The sequence below is a fragment of the Ictidomys tridecemlineatus genome, chromosome 2, assembly GCF_052094955.1.
Source record: "Ictidomys tridecemlineatus isolate mIctTri1 chromosome 2, mIctTri1.hap1, whole genome shotgun sequence".
NCBI lineage: Eukaryota > Metazoa > Chordata > Mammalia > Rodentia > Sciuridae > Ictidomys > Ictidomys tridecemlineatus.
In genome coordinates this window covers 163,954,937-163,976,573 of record NC_135478.1, presented here as the reverse complement: position 1 = coordinate 163,976,573, position 21,637 = coordinate 163,954,937, and positions in this window count along the sequence as shown.

Genomic DNA, 21,637 nt, shown 5'->3' with positions numbered 1-21,637 from the left:
CAGGGTCCAAGGATCAGCATGTGGATATCTTTGGGGAGCTATTAATCAGCCTACCACTGTGACATTTTGATTGTCTGAGTTTGCCTTGTAGCTATTTTTCATGTCATTGTGTACAGTGTTTTTTTTTCCCAGTATTTTCTGAATTGGGTTGTAAATTCCTCAAGGATAAACATCAAGTCTTCCATGTTTTTGTATTTTTCCTACTTTGTTATCTCACATGTTAAAAGCAAACTGTCTGCTCATAATAGGCACTCAGGAAAACTTATTGATTGAAATCCTTTTATCAGAAAGTCTTTAGGAGGGAGGCATGGATGTGGGCTGCTTGTGTTCCAGGACAAACCAAACCCTAGCTTTTGACTTTTGATTCTACAAATATTGACTGTGTGAAAAAAAAAACAACAACAACAGTATAATTAGAGCTAAGCATTAGAGTATGACTTATTTTGCAGAATTACAACTATTTGATTATAGACAGACTTTGGGATAGTAAATTGTTAAGATCCACCAGAAATCCAAGAGATTATTTGTGCTATTCTCTCCTTCCTTAAAATAAAGGAAGAGAAATAGTGCAATTCTTGCATAGATGTAAAAACTTACACTGCACAATTTAACCTGCTCTCCCCATTAAGCTTTGGACGAAAAAGATTATTATACAATGAAATTTATTTCTGATTTAGCTACAAAGCATACTGTGACTTGAAACGAATACAGAAACAATAATTCTAGCTCTCATACATAGGTACAATTTGAATGCATGATTGTTCATCACCTATTGCTTGAATTAGAAAATTATAGAGACCAATATGTAATTTGAAGGTTTTCAATTTAGGTTATTAGATACCTAAATGAACCATAGAATTAGCTTTAAAACATATAGTGCAATTCATTACCCATACTTTAAAAGTTAGTGATGCTATATAGTAGTCTTGCATATAATGTTTTGTTATATTATTAAGATAAAAAGATTATCTTTGTTCTTAGCCATGAAAATTTGAAACTGACCTTTTGTACTTGACCTGTGCTATTTTCATATATTCCCTCTCTCCTTGATTTTTTTTTCTATCCAGAATGGTTGAATCTGAATTGTAGAACTGAAAAGGACCCTGGAAGTCATCCATGCAACTTGGACATTTTACAATGAAGAACATAGTTCTAGAGACCTCAATTGACTTGCATAAGGGGTCATATATTTGTTGGAAGAGTTTATTAGGAAGTGAAAGCCTCTTAGCTCTTTGTAGAGATCACCTGCTCCTTGTGTTTAGGTAAGATAATTTAAGAGTAGGAAAGAAATACGAGGCATCACCGAGAAGCAAAGCAAAGGAGGGTTAGAGGATTCTTAAATATTGTGGATTAAAGAAGACAGTTTTCACTTCATTCCCACTTTCCAGAGCATCTCAGCTCTTAGAACAAGAGGAAGAAGACTATAGGTGAAGATCTGGTTCTGATAGAGTGCTGACTGGAGCACCTGAGAATGCAGGTGATGGGGCCTAGAGAAAGGCTGATAAGCAAATGAGCAAAGAAAGATGAGGGAACTGGCAAAAGAAAAAAAAATGCTGCAATGTTATAATAGGAAAAGAAGTATATAAAGTTAGAAGTATTAATTAAGATAAGAAATGGCATTTTGTAATTATAACGTGACCAAATGCATAATAATGTACTTAAGCACAAAGCAGGAAGAACACCAAAGACCATGCAATAGCTAACAAGAAAAGGTAATATATGTGTAAGGATAAATCATGAAACTATAATTACAGTAGGAAACATTGATAACCCTTTTAAATAATTAGATAAAATTTAGGTGAATGGAAGGATATATATTAATGTATTTTCTTACATATAAAACCAAGATAAATCTCCATACTGCTTTCCATATTGGCTACACCAGTTTGCAGTCCCACCAGCAGTGTATGAGTGTACATTTTTCCCCACATCCTCATCAACACTTATTGTTGTTTGTCTTCATAATAGCTGCCATTAACGGCAAACTACAGGGACACAGTCACATCAATGTTTATAGCAGCACAATTCACAATAGCTAAACTGTGGAACCAACCTAGATGCCCTTCAATAGATGAATGGATAAAAAAAATGTAGCATATATACACAATGGAATATTACTCAGCAATAAAAGAGAATAAAATCATGCCATTTGCAGGTAAATGGATGGAGTTAGAAAAGATAATGCTAAGTGAAGTTAGTCAATCCCTAAAAACCAAATGCTGAATATTTTCTTTGATATAAGGAGGCTGATTCATAGTGGGATGGGGGAGGGAGCATGGGAGGAATAGTCGAACTCTAGATAGGGAAGAGGGGTTGGAGGGGAAGGGAGCTGGCATGGGGTTAGAAATGATGGTGGAACATGATGATCATTATTATCCAAAGTACAAGTATGAAGACATGAATTGGTGTGAATATACTTTGTATAGAACCAGAGATATGAAAAATTTTGCTCTATTTTGTAATAAGAATCATAATGCATTCTGCTGTCATATATAAATAAAAAATCCATATCCCTTGAATTAAGAATATAAATTATTTTCCATATCCATGGAAACTTTACAGAAATAGAACATATAATTGAACACAAAGCAAATCTTGAAAAAATTTAAAAGCAAAAATTTTACAGGCTACTTTTTTTCTGATGACATTAAAATAAAATAAGAGATAAAGAAATGTTGATGCTCTCTCCTCTGTTTACCCCCAAGAGAAACTACTTGGAAATTAAGAGTGCACTCAAGATTTGCCTATGGGTCAAAGATGACACAGAAACTGAAATTATAAACTATCTAGAAAACAAAGAAAATGAATATAAAACCAGGATGTAGTAGAAGCTCAGAGAGAAAATGTATTATAGCCTTAAATGCCTTTGTTAAATGGAAAAGTAAAATCAAAAGAATGCTTGAAAATCTAAAGAGAATCATTCATTTCCCTAAAAAAGCAGACATTTCTAAAATTGACAGAGAAGTATGGAACTAGAATAAAGCAATTATGATTAAAAAATTGAGAAAAGTGGTTCAAGACAAGCTATTTAAAAAGGCATTGTGAACTCTTATGCCTTGCTAGGGGAAATGTAAAATGTTACAGCCACCAGAAAACAGTATGGTTGTTCCTCAAAAATGTGAAACAGAATTACCTCTCCAGTAGTCTCATCCTAAGTATATAGCCAAAATAACTGAAGGCAAGGACTCAGATATTTGCACATATTAATAAGTGCATTATTCCCAATAACCAACAGGTGGAGACAGCTAATATCCATTGACAGACGGGTGGATTAAAAAAATTGTGGTCTTCACACACAATGAATGAATTTCTGACATTCTATAACATGGCTAAGCCTGGAAAATAATACGCTAAGTGAAATAAGTTAGACCCTAAAAATAAATATTGTCTGATTTCACTTATAAAAGGTCCTTAGAATATGCTCATAGAAACAGAAAGTAGCATAGATTGCAGTGCTGGAGAAAGGGAAAAATGTGGCAATAATTGAATAGTGGGCAGATTTAGAAAATTTATGGAATGATTAGTGGTGATAATTGCATAACATCATTCATTTACTTAATGTCATTGAATTGTACACTTAAAATTGTTAAAGTGGTAAATTTTGCATCATGCACATATTATAACCAAGAAAAGGCACAATGACTGGATATTTTCATGAGTTTTAGTCTCATTTTTTTTGTTACCAGGGATTGAACCCAGCAGTGCTTAACCACTGGGCCACATGCTCAGCCCATTTTTATTTTTTATTTTAAGACCATCTTATTATGTTGCTCTGGACCCCACTTAGTAGCCAGGCTAGCTTTGAACACAGGATCCTTCTGTTTCAGCCTCCTGAGTAGCTGGGATTACAAACATGTGCCAATGTACCCAGCAGCTACCACAATCTGAACACCCAAATTTGTTAAAGGTTTTTCAAAATTGAAAACTATATTCACAAATGAATCTCACATGTAAATATGGGGGAGTATAACACTAAAGTCATTTCAAATAAATCCTGGAATTATATCAAAAGAAGATTTAGTAAAAATCAACAAGAATTTATTTAGAAAGGAAAAGGTGGTTCAATACCAGGAAATCTCACCGTGATTTGCTTAATTAATAAATGCAAAGAGAACAAAAACCTAGTAATTTCAAGAGAAATTCCTGAAAGCATATATGAAAATATCTTAAAAAATACATTAAGTAAAATGTGAATAGAAGGAAATTGCTTTCTTGTCTTTGAAACTGTTTCAATTAAAATCAGGAGCTAGATGGAGATGCTCATTATTATACTTAGTACTCACCATTTTTTGTAAGTTATAATAAATGCTGTAACATGGAGTTAATTAACAAAATACTGTAAAAGAAGACATTAAGTCATCTTTTTATTGATGAATATGATTATACACTTAAAAATCCTAAGAACTGTAGCACCAGAATGGAATGAATAAAATAATCTTGAAGATAAATAGAAGAAAAAAAATAAATGAATAGATTTTCTATAATCGAAACTTAGAAATGAAAATGAGATAAACTCATAAAAAATAATAGTATAAGCATAAAATTCTTAGTTCACCAAGAATGGCCTAGAATTGTTATCAAGAAAACCATAAAATCTCTCTGAATTATCCAAAATAAAATTGAAAATATGGAAAAAACAATATTCTTGGGGAGATAAAACAGTCAATTTTGTCAAAACTAAAATAAAAATTTAATGCCAATTTCAATTAGACTCTGGAGTGTTTTCTTTAGGGAAAATTAAAAAAAAAACAGATTTTATATATTGAATAATAAAATTCTGTTAATAGCAATAAAAATATAAGGAAAAGAAGAGCTGAAATAGACAACCTACTTTGCTACTTTGAGAAATGTAGTAGTCATCATGATAAAATCATCGTGATATTGTCCTAGACCTAGAAAATTAGATTAAAAAATAAAAAAATTGTTAAATGGTTTCAGTGTATGTAAGAACATAATAAATTACAGTATTTCAGTTCCATGTGAAAGGATGAATTATTAATAAGTAGTGATAGGATAATTTACTTCACCTGAAAGAATGTTATACCACATCCAAATTGTATTTCAAACAAACTTAGGGAAGATATAAAAGCTTTAAAGATATTGGGATATTATCTAGGCTACACATATAATCTACATAAGAAATCCACTCTTCTAAAAGATTGACATGTTCAAGTGCACAAACTTGTAACTCCCTTATAGCAAAACAAACAACACCTCCAATAAAAATAAACAAACTCATAACTAAATTTGACAAGGAAAGTTTTGACATCTATACTATACATTGGGAAAAGAAAAGAATTAACCCAATAAATTATTTAACCTACAGTTAAAATAACATAAACATTTCATAAAACAAAAAATACAAACAGTAAGCATTTGAAAAGATTCTCAAAGTCCCTGAGTATCTTGATATTTAGAGAAATGGAAATTAAATAGTATTAACACTTTTTACTATTAGATTGTCAAAAAATGTGGAAAGAATAAGAACAATTATTGTGAGCCACAATATGAGAAAATGGATATTTTCATATACTGGTAGACTAATATAATTTTGCAGTCTTTAGGAAAAGTAATCTGGTAATATCAATTAAAATAAAAAATACATGCATCCTTAGCAGCTCAGGACCACTGCTAGAAATCTATCCAAAAGTAATAAAAGCACGAGCATATAAAATTGTATACATGTAAATATGATATTATATTAATATATACTATATAATATATCAATATTGTTACATATCATATAAATCATATTATATATTAATATAGTGTATCATTGTATATTATATAATATTACAATTACTATTAATAATAAATATTACAATATATATATATAAACAAAATTTTCAAATGGCAAAGTTAAATATAAATGCCTGTTAGTGGAGAGCAGCTTGAAATAAACACTGGCTTGTTTACATTGAGGAATAATAAGCTATTAGGCATTCATGAAAAATTATATATTAGAACTATGTGTTTTGATTTAGATTAATGTACTAAAGGCATTTTTTGAATGAGTAAAGTAAGATAAAAGAGTGTATGTAATGTAATCTAATTTTATAGTCAATTCCAAGTTTCTTATGAATGCATATTTATGTGCATAAACAGAAGTGCATGTGCACGTGTGTGTGTGTGTGTGTGTGTGTGTGTGTGTGTGTGTGTGTGTAAATATGTGAACTTGAAATGCAGTGGAAAATGATGGTCAGGGTACTGAGATTGGAAGCAATATTTTATCAGTGGCCATGATCCTGAGGGATAATTCCCAAAGTCTGAGCAGGGCTTTTACTTTTATGCAAAAGCAAGTTTTGGTACATCAAGGCAAGGGAGTTGGTGCAATTCTATTGAAGGATGCATCCTACAGCCCTTGTATGAGAAACAGCCTAGGGGCTTTCAGCTCATTCAGCTTGGGCACTTTTACTGCCTTAAGCCTATATTGGGGCAGCAGATTTCTTCTGTCCCAGTTATTTTGTTTTCTGTTTCTGCTACTGTGGTCATCTTGTCACAGGTACCTGTCAGCCACTGCAAGCCTCTATGGATAAATGCCAGTAAGCAGAGCTACTGTGTGCCAACATATGAAACCACAGCCTGTCAGTTCTTAAGCTGCTAAAGTTTCCATTTTGTTCTACCACAGAAGTACAACACGAAAGTACAAACATGGAGTTGTTAATATGGGTAACCAGCTTGATGGGGAGGAGGTGAGCGTATTTGAATGAGTGGAGAGAAATGTCTGGTGAGACAAGATTGAAGAAGAACTTGATAGGGAGTAGATAATCAGCTTTTATTTTATACATCTTTGCATTTTTTACTTGCAACAAGCATGTGTAAATTCCATAATTAAATTTTATATATTATATATATAAAATATATATGTACATAGAAAATATATCTTTTAAAATATTTGGTTAGGTTAAATTCTTTTCAACACTCTAGTGGGTTGTATGGTGGCTTCCTAAAAGATATGTCTGCCCAGATCTCTGAATATGATTTTATTTGCGGGGAATGCAAAACTGTCTTTGCAAATGTAATTGAATTAAGCTCTCCAGATGAAATCATTCTGGATTAAGGAGGACCCTAAATCCAGTGTCCTGTCATAAAGAGAAGAGAAGGAGAGAAGACACATGGAGACAGGAAGGTCATGTGAAAGCTGAGGTCGAATTTGACCTGAGAGCCACAAGCCAAGGAATACCAAGAGCCAGTCAAAGCTGAAAGTGGCAAGAAATAGGAGTTCCCCTAAAGCTGCTGGAGGTAGGATAGCCTTCCTGGCACCTTGGTTTTGGACATTAGGCTTCAATAATAATGAGAGAATATGTTTCTGTTGTTGTAAGCCAATAAATTTGTGGTGATTTGTTGCAGTAATCAAGGAATCAAATATAGACACCAAACTTTATTTTAATGAAGATTTTCTATGAAAATATTAGAACTGCTATGTGCATAATTGTGACACCCTGTCCACTCCTCTCATCTCTATGTCACCAACAGAAGCACCAGGGAGCATAACTTGACCATCATTGATTTAGATCACTACCCTTTTGGTACAGATGAGAAAAGTAGGACAGGAAGGGTGTTTCCCACCATATAATCAGGCAAACTCAAAGCAAGACTTTGCTGTTTTCCGAATTTGTCCCTTGGAAGGCTTGGGGTCATTTTGAGTTCCTTGTGACAGCTGCCATATGTTCAGTCAGCATATGCATTTTGCTATCACACAATCACTTTGTAAAATTGCATTAACTTTTCTTTTTTCCTTAAGTGTCTGTTTCCTTTGGAAAGGATTTTGCATAACCCATTGGTTTCTTGCTGAAGATCTGCCTCTTTCACTTGAAATATGTATCCCTGTTGGGTTCTTAATTCTGTGTCTCTATCCGTCATGTGACTATGCTAAGCTGAGAATTCCCACCACATCACTGGATACAAATAGTCCAGGATATAAAACTACTTTAGAAGGCACAAGACTTAGGGTGCAGAAAGAATGAATGCAGCCTGTGTGCAGTGAGGGAAGGAGAAAAAGAGTAAGTTTTGAGCAACTGCAGTTAAGGTGCTGTCTCTCAGTAGGGCACAGGATTTGTGCACATCGAGGCAGATTTATTCCTCAAAATGGATGCTCTTTTATTTCTGCCAAAAGGGAGAAAAAAAGGAAAGAAATTTCCCACTATATTCAAAGCAGCATTGCAAGGCATCTGAGGCTTAAAAAGCTCTGATGAGTGAGATGAGGTGTGCAGAGAGGTAAAAGAATCTTTGTCAGGTGACAACAGCTGTTATTTTACAATGCATATAAAGGTATTTTTGCATGCTTGAGATCAAGATACGTTATATGCAGTAGAGAACAGAGTAAATCAGAGCTAAGAAATAGTTTATAAAGACCTTTGACTTGATTCTTTTGCAATCACATAGGTATTGTAGAGTTTTGAATAATAGGTGTGAAAACCCATGATTGTTACATATTGACATGGGGTACATGGAAAGCAAAGGATAAAGAAGCAGTGAAAAATCAGGATGATAAAAACAGAAATACAAAAATGAATGACAGAGATTTTTCTATTTATTACAACTAAGGGGTGGCTTTACATATATTAAAATATAAATATAGATATTCACAAAGAGTATATTTTAAATATTTATAATTACACTATTTATGTAGTTTGTTATATTACAATCCCTATTATTAGTCATATAACATTAGCCCTAAATCTTGTACAGGACATGATTTTACTAAAAAAATTGTTATTTCTTCGAAGTTCAAATTTAACTAGCATTCTGTTTTTAAATTGCTGACTCTGGCAACCATATTCTTAGGAATTTGTTTGTGCACTATTTTTAATACAGAGGACTTTCTTACTTCTTATCCAAGTGTCATTGGTGTCAATCCCAACAATTCCACTCTGTAGGTCTTCCTGATTTCTGGCAAATTTACAGGAAGCTTATATTTGCAGGTCTTTCTAGGTCTTGATGTTTCTATACTGTTACTTATGGCCCCACAACTCCTCTATTTGCAATGATACTCAGCTCTTTCTTAGTTTTCATAGGCAGATACTGCCACCCAGAGTGCCTATTCACCCCCAGACAGGAAGAATTTGTTTTGGTTTGGGGTTTAGTAGATCATTATTAGAGGCAGAAATATAAAAACTCATATTTTCCCCTCCTCTCTTCTACATCACTCAAATTTCCTCTTCCCTGTACCCCTGGGAACCTGAAGTCTTCACTGAAACTTTCAAGTTAGTCTTTTCTTAGGCCTGAGTGGTCTGAATGGAGAGGGAAAAGGAATTCACCTTCTCTCAAAGTTAAAATATTTCCCCAAGAGAGATGGATCTCTCCTAGAGGAATTGTGCTCCAACTGTGAAGGGAATGCATTTTCTCCATCTTATCACATATTCATTGGAAGCATAAAAGCAAGTCGGGAGGAAAAGTTGGATTTAGTAATATGTTACATTGGAAAAATTGGTGTGAACTCATGTCCTTAAAAGACTTATTTTCTAGTTCTATCATTATTATTATAAATGGCCTAACACCAGGAGCACTACTCTAGTTTATTATTAACCCTCATATGTGCCTCTAACACACAAATTTTGATCCTTGGAGGGTAGTGGACCCATGTTTGGAATGAAGACAAAATGAGATGAATCTAAAATAATCTGTTTACCAGATCAAGGCTACTTTTTGAAACAGGGTTGGGTGAGATGGTGTTTTGATGACAAAACAACCAGCAAATAATAATCTAAGTAAGAATACTAGTGGAACAGGTTAAACTATAGAAAGTCCCAAGTTCACAGTTATAATCCAAAGAGAAAACACAGGTTGTGTGAACAAGTACTTTCAAGGCATTGAAGGAATAATTCAAATGGGATATTTACATCGTACTGACCTAACAAGTAGGAGAGCATCACAGTTCTTGTTCTCTCTGTTTGGCATATGTTTTCTTATGTTCAGCATATGTACATATTTCCATTTGTGTAAGAAGAAAAGAGGAACTAAAATACAAAATGAATCAGTATGAAACAGGATTTCTACACTTTTTCTTAGTATAGAAAAGACCCAAAAAGGATATACTAAATAATAAAGGATTTATTACCATTCATGGTCTTAGGTAACTATCGCAGTTCATTACAATTAATTATAGCTATGGCATTCAGGCATACACAATGACATTTACAGAACAGGATGTCCTCAAACTATAGATGGACCACATGTTCTGGAGAGGAAAAGAGGTTCAATCGTTATCTTCTAGAAGATGAAACACTGACTAGTTATGAATAAACTCCTTTGAATTTTAGTGAAGAACTCATAAGAAGCATGTATATTTTAATAATTATGTCAATATATCACAATGTCAAGGTAATGATGTAGATACTTTTGGCTGTAAGTGACCTAAAGAAAGGTCTCTCTATTTTTTTGGTACTGGGGATTAAAGCAAGAGTCGTTTTACCACTGAGTTATATCCCCAGCCCTTTTTATATTTTTATTTTGAGACAGGGTCTTAGGGTCTTGCTATGTTTCTTAGGGCCTCACTAAGTTAGCCTCAAATTCATCATCCTTTTGGCTCAGCCTCCTGACTTGTACCACTGCACCCAGCTTTAAAATCTGTATTGAAGACAGGGATGTGTGGGGAATGTAATAAGTGAAAGCTTGATGGAAGGGGAACTTGCTGTATTGTAAAGACTGAAATTTGCTTCCCCTTGAACCATACCACCAAATTTTACTCTCCAGCTAACAACCTGGATTCTGGTATTTTGAAATGGCATTCTTTTCCTTTTAGACCTGGAAAATTTCTGAAAAAAAGTAAAACACTCTAGGGAGGTTATAGACATTTGTTCTGGTAAAGCTACAGAAAATTTAGAAAGATATTAGAAAAACTCAAACCCCAGAAGGCAGTAGAAATAAGAAAGTGAAGTTTCATTCATGGTATTAGCCCTTTTGCCACCAGTTTTTATTTTGTGTTATTGATCAGTTACGACTCTTTCAATCGGTGTGTATGTTTTATTTGCTACATAGGGTATTTAAAATATTTAAAAGAATCAGTCACACAAATTACTAATTGGACTTCAAATTATTTAAAATAATTTGATTAACCAAACTTATAGTCAATAACTAAATGCCCACACAAATTGATTTTCCATGAGTTGTTATTTAGATATGTGGATTTAATTCAGTAAACATTCAGTGAAAGAAAGAATTACACTGAAACAAAATGATTCCTGAGATGTAATTATAAAAATTTCTATTTATTTATTTTTGTGTTTCACTGCTTCTTTAAATATGTTCTCCTGGGTTAATTCTTCTTCAGTCCTGTTGAAAACTGACGTAGGCCCATGGTTTTTCTGGTCATGGTTCCATTAAATTCAGATAGTTTTTAGTTAACAATTAAAAGGTCCAGTTCCATATATTATTCAAATGTGTAAACCTAAAACTGAAATTTCTTTCCATTCCTAACTTGAGCCAGCTACTTGCAGGAATCTTATAGTTGGGAAAAGATCTGGGTGGTTGCTACTCTAGGACTTGTATTTCATCCCCTTTCTTGAACTGGCTGATGTATTTCTGACCACTTTGAAGTGAAGGTACCTGAAGGAAAGAGAAGAAAGAAAGAAAGTAGGAGAGTGCCTATCATTGGTGGTATCATTAGCTAGAGCCATGCATTCTGGACTCAGGAGACAGAGTGGACTCCTTCTCTCTCAAGAGTACTTCGGAGTCCTCCCCTCCCCCAGTTATGAGGGTCACCTTGCTGAAGTCTTTTTTTGACCCTAGCCAGTGCATCTCTATTTTGGATAGCTTTTTATTCCTTTCCCAGTCCTTCAACATTTCTTGATATCTTCAAATTCTGTTTTGATAACTGCCGTGTGATTCTCTTGTGTAGGACTTCAAATGACCCCACACTAGGTTTCCCAAATGTGTCCCTCATGTATGCTCATGGAAGGTATTCATGTATTTTTCCCCCAGCTAAGTCTGGATTTGTAAGCCAATCTTAACTCTTTAACTCCGTTTTCAAAATAATAAGCTGGTTCTCTCTCACCACTCCCACTATTCTCATGGTGAGGAGGAAGCTACTTCCCTGGTGGGACTAGTGGTACAATTCTGCCCAAAGAACTCTTCTTCAGATTCTTTTTAAATATTTAACTCTTGATCTATTTAAATCCTTCCAGTCAGTTTGTATTTATACCCTGTGACCAGTTTCCACAAACCTCCTTTTTGAATACTGTATATAATTCAGTGTCTCCTTTAATTTATAATAACCTATTATATTATTTTGCTTCTGCCAAACTTTCATTTTAATATGCAGTAATACAAAGTACAAACTTAGTAGTATTATATTCTGTGCACAAAATCTCTTCATCAGAGACTCTCACATTTGCAAATATCTGAATTAGAGGACCATTTGGACTAAGAACAGATTGTAAATATCTGTCAATATCTACATAAACTGAGTGGTCACCCAAAGGAGAACTACAGTGACAATTTTGGTACTTGAGGAACATTAAGAAAATTAGTGAATAATAGTCTCACCTTCTCTGTGAATTCTATATTTCAAGACTCCCAGGGAATGCCTGAAATGATGGATAATATTAAACCTCAACTATATTATATTTGTTTTTTCTTTTGCAAACATAAACATGATAAAGTTTACTTTATAAATTAGGTACAGTAAGATAATAATAATAATAATAATAATAATAATAATAATAATAATAATAAAAGGACAATTGTAAGAATATACTTCTATAAAAGTTATTTAAAACATATGAGTTGTTTATATCTGACATTTTCCATTTTATACTTGCAGATTGTAGTTGACCATGGGCAACTGAAATTTCAGAAAAAAGCTGTCAGTACAGGAGTGGGACACTACTGTATTGCTTGAATAAGATTTTTTTCTTAATGTTCTATTAGTGTGGTCTTTTATGTTTGCAATTAAGTTATCAGTGCTGGGAGATCAAGTCAAATCTACTTGAGAGCTTTTTATTGGTGGGGGCATCACAGGTCTTGGTTGTTAATTAGCAGCATAGGAGTCCTCCTGTCTCTTTAGGTCTGTAATGAAAATCTCAGCTTGAAACCTTAGCATCTTTGCTATTAGAAAGGATCCCTGAGGTATCAGGTGACATTTCATTTATTTTAAAAAGTATTAATGGGTATCAAGTAGATTTTTTTCTTTGAATGACTTTAAGTCAGCATTTAGTAACCTATATTTTGGAGTCATTGTTTTGTTAATTGTACATGAAGATTTCTAGGCACAAACCCATGTAAATATGACTCAGTAGAACTGTGAGAGGACTTGTGTCAACATTTTTAAAAAGGACTGCAAGTGGTCTAAGGGACACACATTGACCTATAATTGCTTTCATGAAAAGTCCATTGATGTTGGGTACAGTGGCACATAACTGTAATCCCAGTGACTGGGGAGGCTAAGGCAGGAGGATCTCAAATTAGAGGCCAGCCTCAGCAATTTAGATCCTGTTTCTAAACAAACAATAAAAGGAGCTGGGGATATGGCTCTATGGTTAAGCACCCCTGGGTTCAATCCCCATTTTCCCCCACCAAAGTCATTGACTTAAAGAATCAGAAAGCCAGTACACCCTCATGGCAATGTGAGATTGACTGAATGACATTCTCCAATATAACTCTATCTAGCGGGGAATGTCTACTGAAAACACTGCTTTCTTTTTTTAATGTTGGAAGCAAAAAGCGGAGCCTGAACTCAAGGCAGTGATTCTTAAAATGCCCTGCTTAAAACCCTACTTCAAGTTATTTTCCCTGGGCAGTTAGAAAACAAACATAACTTTTGGAAAGCCATTTATCTTCTTTTCAGACTTTACTCTCAGATCTCATTGATATTTCTGTCTTGTTTAATATTAGCCATGACAGGTAAGTTTTGCAGACATAATTGCTCATAAAGCCAGTGTTGATGTCCTTAGCAGATTCAGCATCTTATGAAAAAAGAGCTTTGGATACATCAACCATTACCCTGTTACCCTGTTTGCCTTCAGTCTGATGTGGAATCGATCACATGCGAATCCTACAACATCTTTGTCTTCTGCAACACTGATGCTGGGAGCTTTGATTTATTTTCCATTTCCTTGACAATCTGTCATGGACTGTGTGGCTATTTTCAGTTCTAGGATGGCAAACAAAAGCAGCCTGAGAGTTGGAGGGACCTGGTATAACCTGGTATCTAGTTAGTTGTATTAGTCAGCTTTGCATCATTGCAACCCAAATATCTGTTGTCAGCAACTTAGAGAAAGAAAAGCCCATTTAGTGCTTATAGTTTTAGAGATTCAGTCTGTGGACACTGACTCCATTGCTCTGGGCCTGAGCTGTGGAATATCATGGCAGAAGGGCAAGGTAGAGCAAAGATCCTCAGCTCAGTGGCATACAGGAAGGAAAAAAAAAAAGCATGAAGAACCTGCAACTCCTAAGGTGCACCCCAAGTGACCCATTTCCTCCAGCCACATTCTACTTGCCTACAGTTACCAAAAACAGAAATCCATTCAAAATTATTAATCCAGTAAATGGATTAATCCATTGATGAGGTTATGGCTCTCATAAGCTAATCATTTCACCTCTTGCATGAACACAGCAGCTTTTGGGGACACCTTATATCTCAAACGATAACCATAGGCAAAGAAACACATCCTATTGTTGCAAAGTTGATTAGTTTATTTGACGATGCTTACATGTATGTTTCTTGCTCATACATCCTATTCTAATTCCTTTCTCCACCACACAAGGAAATATGAGCCTCTTTCTCAGATTTTCTAGAATTGCCTCAAACTAAGCTGCTGTTTCACTTTAGTTCTTTCCTCAGTGGACTAAGGTGAGACCCACTCAGTTCTGTCCCTTAGGACTATCAGATACTTAACCCTGGGAGGGCCAGATGCTTTCCGATGGCCACACTGCAGAACAGGGTGATCTGCCAAGCCAACTAGACACCTGTCTCCTCCTTGATACCACTACAGGACTTGGTGAAACACCACCTCCCAGGGGAAGGATCTGGCATGCTGAGCAGCTACTCTTTGGGCGACCACAGAGATAAATGATGGATCCAGAATGCAGGGGAGTTAAGTTTCTGAGGTGCAGATTGGAAAATGAGTTGGGAGGGATCCAGGGATATAAATTCCTTCACCTGTATTCTCATATCAACTTCAAGCCACAGTTTCTCTTTGAATGTTGTTTAAAGACCCATGTCCTAAGGAGCCGGGCCTGGCAAGCACTCTGCACTGTCTTCCATCTCTGGCTTGTGAAGTGTTAGGCAGCAAGCAAAGCCTTACTTCACCTTGGTCAATGTCCTTTCTTTCTTTATTTCCCTTTTCTCATTCTTGCTTTCCTGGTTTGTACATTCAAAGTAGAGAGGTTTAGCACTTTAATTCTTACCTCAAACTCCATTCTCAAGAAAATACAGGTTAAGCTATATGGCAATTAAAATAACATACGTCGTTGGAGTAGATTTATAACACTTAGGCTGTTTCCTGATTTCTAGCCCATAATAAGTTTTTGAAAGTCTTTGTTCTTGAATTGGAAAAAAAAATTAGGGTTAAATGTAATATATGTAAAAAATATAAAATATATATGATCTAGACTGCATAAATTTAGTAAGTGTATTCTATAAAAATGTTATATATAATTTTTACATACATATATAATTTGTTTCTTATCATGGAACACATTAAAATGCTTCTCAATTGTCATTTGTGGTAATGAGGGAACAATATTCTCTGAGAGCAAAGCCAGGTCTTTCATTTCTGTACCAAAATTTCACTTTCAACAAATGATCCTGGTATATTTCTGTGCCATCCTTCTTGATGCTTCCAGCACTCTAGGAAGATATAGGTAGTACCTGCAGTTTTCTCTTTCCTTTCCTTCTCCTAATTGAAATATCATGTATGTCTTCTAAGGTCTCTTTTGACTTCTTTCTTTAGGGTTCTGTAATTTTCATTATATAGATCTTTCACTTCTTTCATTAAGTTGATTCCCAAGTATTTTATTTTTTTGAGGCTATTGTAGATGGGGTAGTTTTCTTCATTTCCCTTTCTGAGGAGAAGACATTAGAAGATGGAAAGATCTACCTTGCTCTTGGATAGGTAGAATTAATATTATCAAAGTGACCATACTTCCAAAAGCACTATATAGGTTTAATGCAATCCCAATCAAAATCCCAATGACATTCCTCATAGAAATAGAAAAGAGTGGTCATGAAATTCTTCTGGAAAAATAAGAGACCCAGAATAGCTAAAGCAATTCTTACCAGGAAGAGTGAAGCAGGTGGCATCACTATACCAGACCTTAAACTATACTACAGAGCAATCATAACAATAACAGCATGCTATTGGCACCAAAACAGACTGGTAGACCAATACAGAATAGAGGACAGAATAGAGGACACAGAGACTTACCCACAAAATTGCAATTACCTTATATTAGACAAAGGTGCCAACAACATACATTGGAGAAAAGATAGCCTCTTCAACAAATGGTGCTGGGAAAACTGAAAATTCATATGCAACAAAATGAAATTAAATCCCTATCTCTCACCATGCACAAAACTCAACTCAAAATGGATCAAAGACTTAGGACTCAAACCAGAGACCCTGCATCTAATAGAAGAAAAAGTAGGCCTTAATCTCCATCATGTGGGATTAGGCCCCAACTTCCTTAATAAGACTCCTGTGGTGTAAGAATTAAAATCAAGAATTAATAAATGGGATGGACTCAAACTAAAAAGTTTCTTCTCAGCAAAAGAAACAATCTGTGAGGTGAATAGAGAGCCTACATCTTGGGAGAAAATCTTTACCGCTCACACATCAGAAAGAGCACTAATCTCTAGGGTATATAAAGAACTCAAAAAGTTAAACACCAAAAAAGTAAATAACTCAATCAAAAAATGGGCCAAGGGCTTGAACAAACACTTCTCAGAAGATGATATACAGTCAATCAGAAAATATGTGAAAAAATCTTCATCATCACTAGAAATTAGAGAAATGCAAATCAAAACCACTCTAAGATTTTGTCTCACTCCAGTCAAAATGGCAGCTATTATGAAGACAAACAACAATAAGTGCTGGTGAGGATGTGGGGAAAAAGGCACACTCATATATTGCTGATGGGACTGCAAATTAGTGCAGCTAGTATGGAAACCAGAATGGAGATTTCTTGGAAAATTGGGAATGGAACCACCATTTGACCCACCTATCCCTCTCCTGGGCCTATACCCAAAGGACTTAAAATCAGCATACTACAGGGACACAGCCACATCAATGTTTAACAGCATTATTCTAAGTATAGCAGCATAATTCACAATAGCTAAACTGTGGAACCAACCTAGATGCCCTTCAGTAGATGAATGGATTTAACAAATGTGGCACATATACACAATGGACTATTACACAGCAATAAAAGAGAATAAAATCATGGCATTTGTAGGTAAATGGATGGAGTTAGAGAAGATAATGCTAAGTGAAGTTAGCCAGTTCCCCCAAACCAAATTCTGAATGTTTTTTTCTGATATAAGGAGGCTGATTCATAGTGGGATAGGGAGAGGGAGCATGGGAGAAATAGATGAACTCTAGATAGGGTAGTGGGGTTGGTGAGAAAGGGAGGGGGCATGGGGTTAGAAATGATGGTAGAATGTGATGGTCATTATAGTTCAAAGTATGTGTATAAAGACACAAATTGATGTGAATATACTTTGTATAGAACCAGAGATATGAAAAATTTTGCTCTATATGTGTAATAAGAATTGTAATGCATTCCACTGTCATATATATAAATATATATATATTTTTTTTCCCACCTCCTTAAATAAAACTTTTTTTTTTTTTTAGATTTGCAACTGATAGACCTAACAATAGGGCTTTTAAAAGAGTAACTTTTTCTTAAGGCATTCTGGAGCGAAAGAATTTGAATGATCTTTTGCCTTCAAGATGGTAATTTTTAGGCATAAGGTCAATGGCTGAGAAGAGGAGTAATTCTATATTGGAAAAGTTGCATTGAACTTGACATGTAGTGACAAGTTCACACTTCCAAACTTTGTCTTTTCTCTTTCTCTTTAACTCTTAGATACATTGCCATTAAGTAAATTGCATTTCCATCCCCACTGAAAATCAATGAAGACGTGTATTGATCAACTATAATGTTTCAGCTTGGTTGTTCTATTTTATAATCATTCCAATAAGAGTGTTCTTAAAGGAAGCAGTAAGTTAGCTTTCATTTTCTTTTAGTCTTGAAACTCAAAAAGGCCAACAGAAACTAAGTGACAAGAATTTGACAATCAGAGTTTTTTCACTTCCACTTTCAAACTATCACAAGCAACAAGAGCAGGGCCTTATCTGGCCTTCTATGCACTGACACAAACACACACACACACACACACACACCACCACCACCACCACCACCACCACCACCACCACCACCACCATCACCAGTTCATACAGAAACATGCCACTTGTTTTCATAGACCTCCCCATAGGGAAAGCTTAGATGGAGGTACTGAACTAATTGGATCCCCAGGGCTCCCTAAAGCTTTTCTTTCTGGTATGTTGATAGCTACATTCTCATCCCCTTCTGAAAATTGAAAACCTGGATGAGGTTTTTACCTGCATAGTTTTTAAGCCTTGTTATGTTGAACAAAGAGTTGATTTTTATCTTTTCAGAATAAATTTTGTATGATTATTTTTCCTTATAAAAGTTCATGAAATTCTTTTAACAGGATAGGGATATCTAATGTGTCCTTAATTCTCCTATTTGTAAAATGGCTATGCATCTCATAGGGAGCACTATTTAAATACACGATTCAAGTAATTGGAACACATGGGTTAGATATTAAAACTATTAAATTTTTAAAATTTATGTGTTATCCATTTCATAAAATAAGACCCATTTCTAAAATCAAATTGGAGAAGATATTATTTTAAAGGTTTAAAAGTGCTGCTTTGTGGGTAATATTCTTTAATAAAGTCCAAAGAATAATGTGAAAAATACACACAATCCTAAGAAAAACATAGTGTATGAGGAGAAGACTATTTCCTTTTATTACTGGTTACAACTAGAGAAAACTTTAATAAAGAAGATGTTTACCTTCCTGAAAATGGGATGAATATCTGGAACTATCCAATAAAAAAATAAAATAAAAGAAGCTTCTTCTTTCCTATTTCCCTCCTGGGGCAGAGCCTCTGGTCCTTTAGCTGTTTTCAGGTAAGACCTTTGAAGTCTTGAGTGATAACGTATTCTGTCCTTGGATGGTTCTCCAGCTACCTTACTCTAGTAAGCTCTTTCGAAAATCCTTGCACAAACCATTTTGAGATCGATTCCTTCAATATCAATGAGATAAGAAAGGAATTAACTGTATTTTGATACACAAATATCTTATGAGTTTCTTAGAAAAATCTAATATAGCTGAAATCTAGGTTGCTTACTTAGCAACTGTAATTGAAATGAGAAATGCTCTAAGGTGAAGTTTGAACTGCATGATTAGTTCATTTATTTGTTTTCCAAATATTTGCATGACTTTACACTGTAAGATTAGCAAATTCAGGGATGCCTTTTAGAGACTAAAGCATAGTAGGCTACCTTTAGAATGTCCAGGGTATGGCATTTCTTAATTGCTTACAATTACTGAAATTATCGTTGAACTGAGTAATTTAGTGTCCTTAATTGAAGTGACTTCTTGGCCAGTATCTTTCATGTGTGGTATCATTTTTACCAGTTAAATGGAACTTTCTAAAACAGTTTTGCAAATTCATTCTATTAGAAATGATCAAGTAACACTAATTGTTTTTAGTTTGCTGTTAATGTATTAATAGATACTGAACTCAAATCATTAATGGAGTTGATTTAATATATTTTCAAAAGGGCTGCCGATGTAAATATCTGATGGCTGAAATTTTTGCTTAAATTCTGTAGTAGTGTTTTCTTTCCACTCCTTTTTGCTTCATCTGCTGTAAAATAATGGGAATATTGGCATGAGCAAAATTTAATGAGGAATTCATATTTTGATGTTTTCAGTACATCTATCAATTCACTGAATACCCTCCACCCTAGTGTTTTAGTGCTGTAGCTGAAAAAGAATATGAGATAAATTTGATAAGTTTAAGTAAATTAAAACTACAAAACAAATGAGAGTAAATTTAGCAAAATAGATAAAAGATAAAGACCAAATTACTTAAATGAATAAACTATTCTTATAACTCATTAAGAACAATAAACCATGCTAGAAATAAGGGTAAAGGGTTTAAAGAAGCTGGAAAAAAAAAGAAAAGAAAAATGTAAAAGCCGATAACCTTAGCTAAAGAAGTCCAATTTTACTAATGGTCCAAGAAATGCAAATTAAAATAATGAAATTCCATCACTTCTTTCCAAATTAACATTTTCAATACAAGTATATTTTGTTGGTTTAAATTGAAACCTATAACTTTCTTAGAGAGCAATTTGAGTTTATCTTTTTAAAAAAGAAATATTTTAATGAATACAGAAATTACGTTCTGTTTTTAATGCATACCTACCTTTAACATTAACATTTCTTCTTGCTATTTTTACATATTTGCAAAAATTTTACAAAGACTATGATATTTTTGTTTATAATTGGGGAGAAAAGCATAAGTATTTAAAGTATTTTACAGTGTTAAAAATGGATTTGGGGTTGAAATCCCAGGACTATAAATATCAATTTCTTTTCTGATATTATCTAAAATTATTTCTCTAGATCTTGTTACACTCAAATTGAGAGTCAAAACAAATATTCTTAATAAAAACATGGATACTCTTGGCCTACTTGCCTAACCAGGTATGTTCAGATAGACACGATAACATATCTGACAAGGACTTGGAGAAATACAAATGAAAGTCTCTTATTTCACAAACTCTGCAAACCAATGTGTCATGTGTCTCAGTTGTTCAAATTAGCAAAATCTACTGAAATTTTTAAAATTTTGCCTACCTCCTGGCTGTAGTTCTTTCTGACTCAGTCTGGCTTGTTCTACGTGCCTTCTCCCTGGTACACATGTTCTCATCATTTAACGCCCAGCTGTTGTACCCTCTCATGTAGGACACAGCCCCTCCCTGACCAGATTAAGTTGTACATCTCCTCATACTTTTTAGTTCATGAGTCTCCTATTAAATGGTCAGCTCACCAAGGGCTGGCCATATGTCCTAATCCTTACTCTTGCCCTATCAATTGGGATAGCATGTGGTAGATGGTAACATGAATATTTGTTGAATGAGTTAATAAAATAAAAATATGTCAAGTTCTCATCCAGGTATTCTGAAGGCTGTTGGAGGATGAGAAATGAACAGGAGGCAATGACAAACCATTAGTCTTTTCATTTGGTAATTTACCCTAGAATATCAGAAACATCATAGATCTGAAACAGACTCCCTGTGAAATTAAGGACAATTTCCTCATGCTGAGAGTTAAACCTCCAATTGTTTTGACTTCTAACCTTCCTCACGCTTAGAATAGAAACTACCCCTGTCCCTGGCTGGGCACCTCTGACATGTCTAATGCAGCCCAATAAAATCTACATATGTTTATTTCCCGCCTTTTGTCCCATTCTTCCTTCTTTCCTCTATAAGAGCTGTTCTTGCCCTTGAAGAGAAAAATTTGAGATGAAAGAGTCTCTTCTGCCTTCCTTCATAGCTGACTTTGAATGAGACCTGTTTTCCTGCCAAT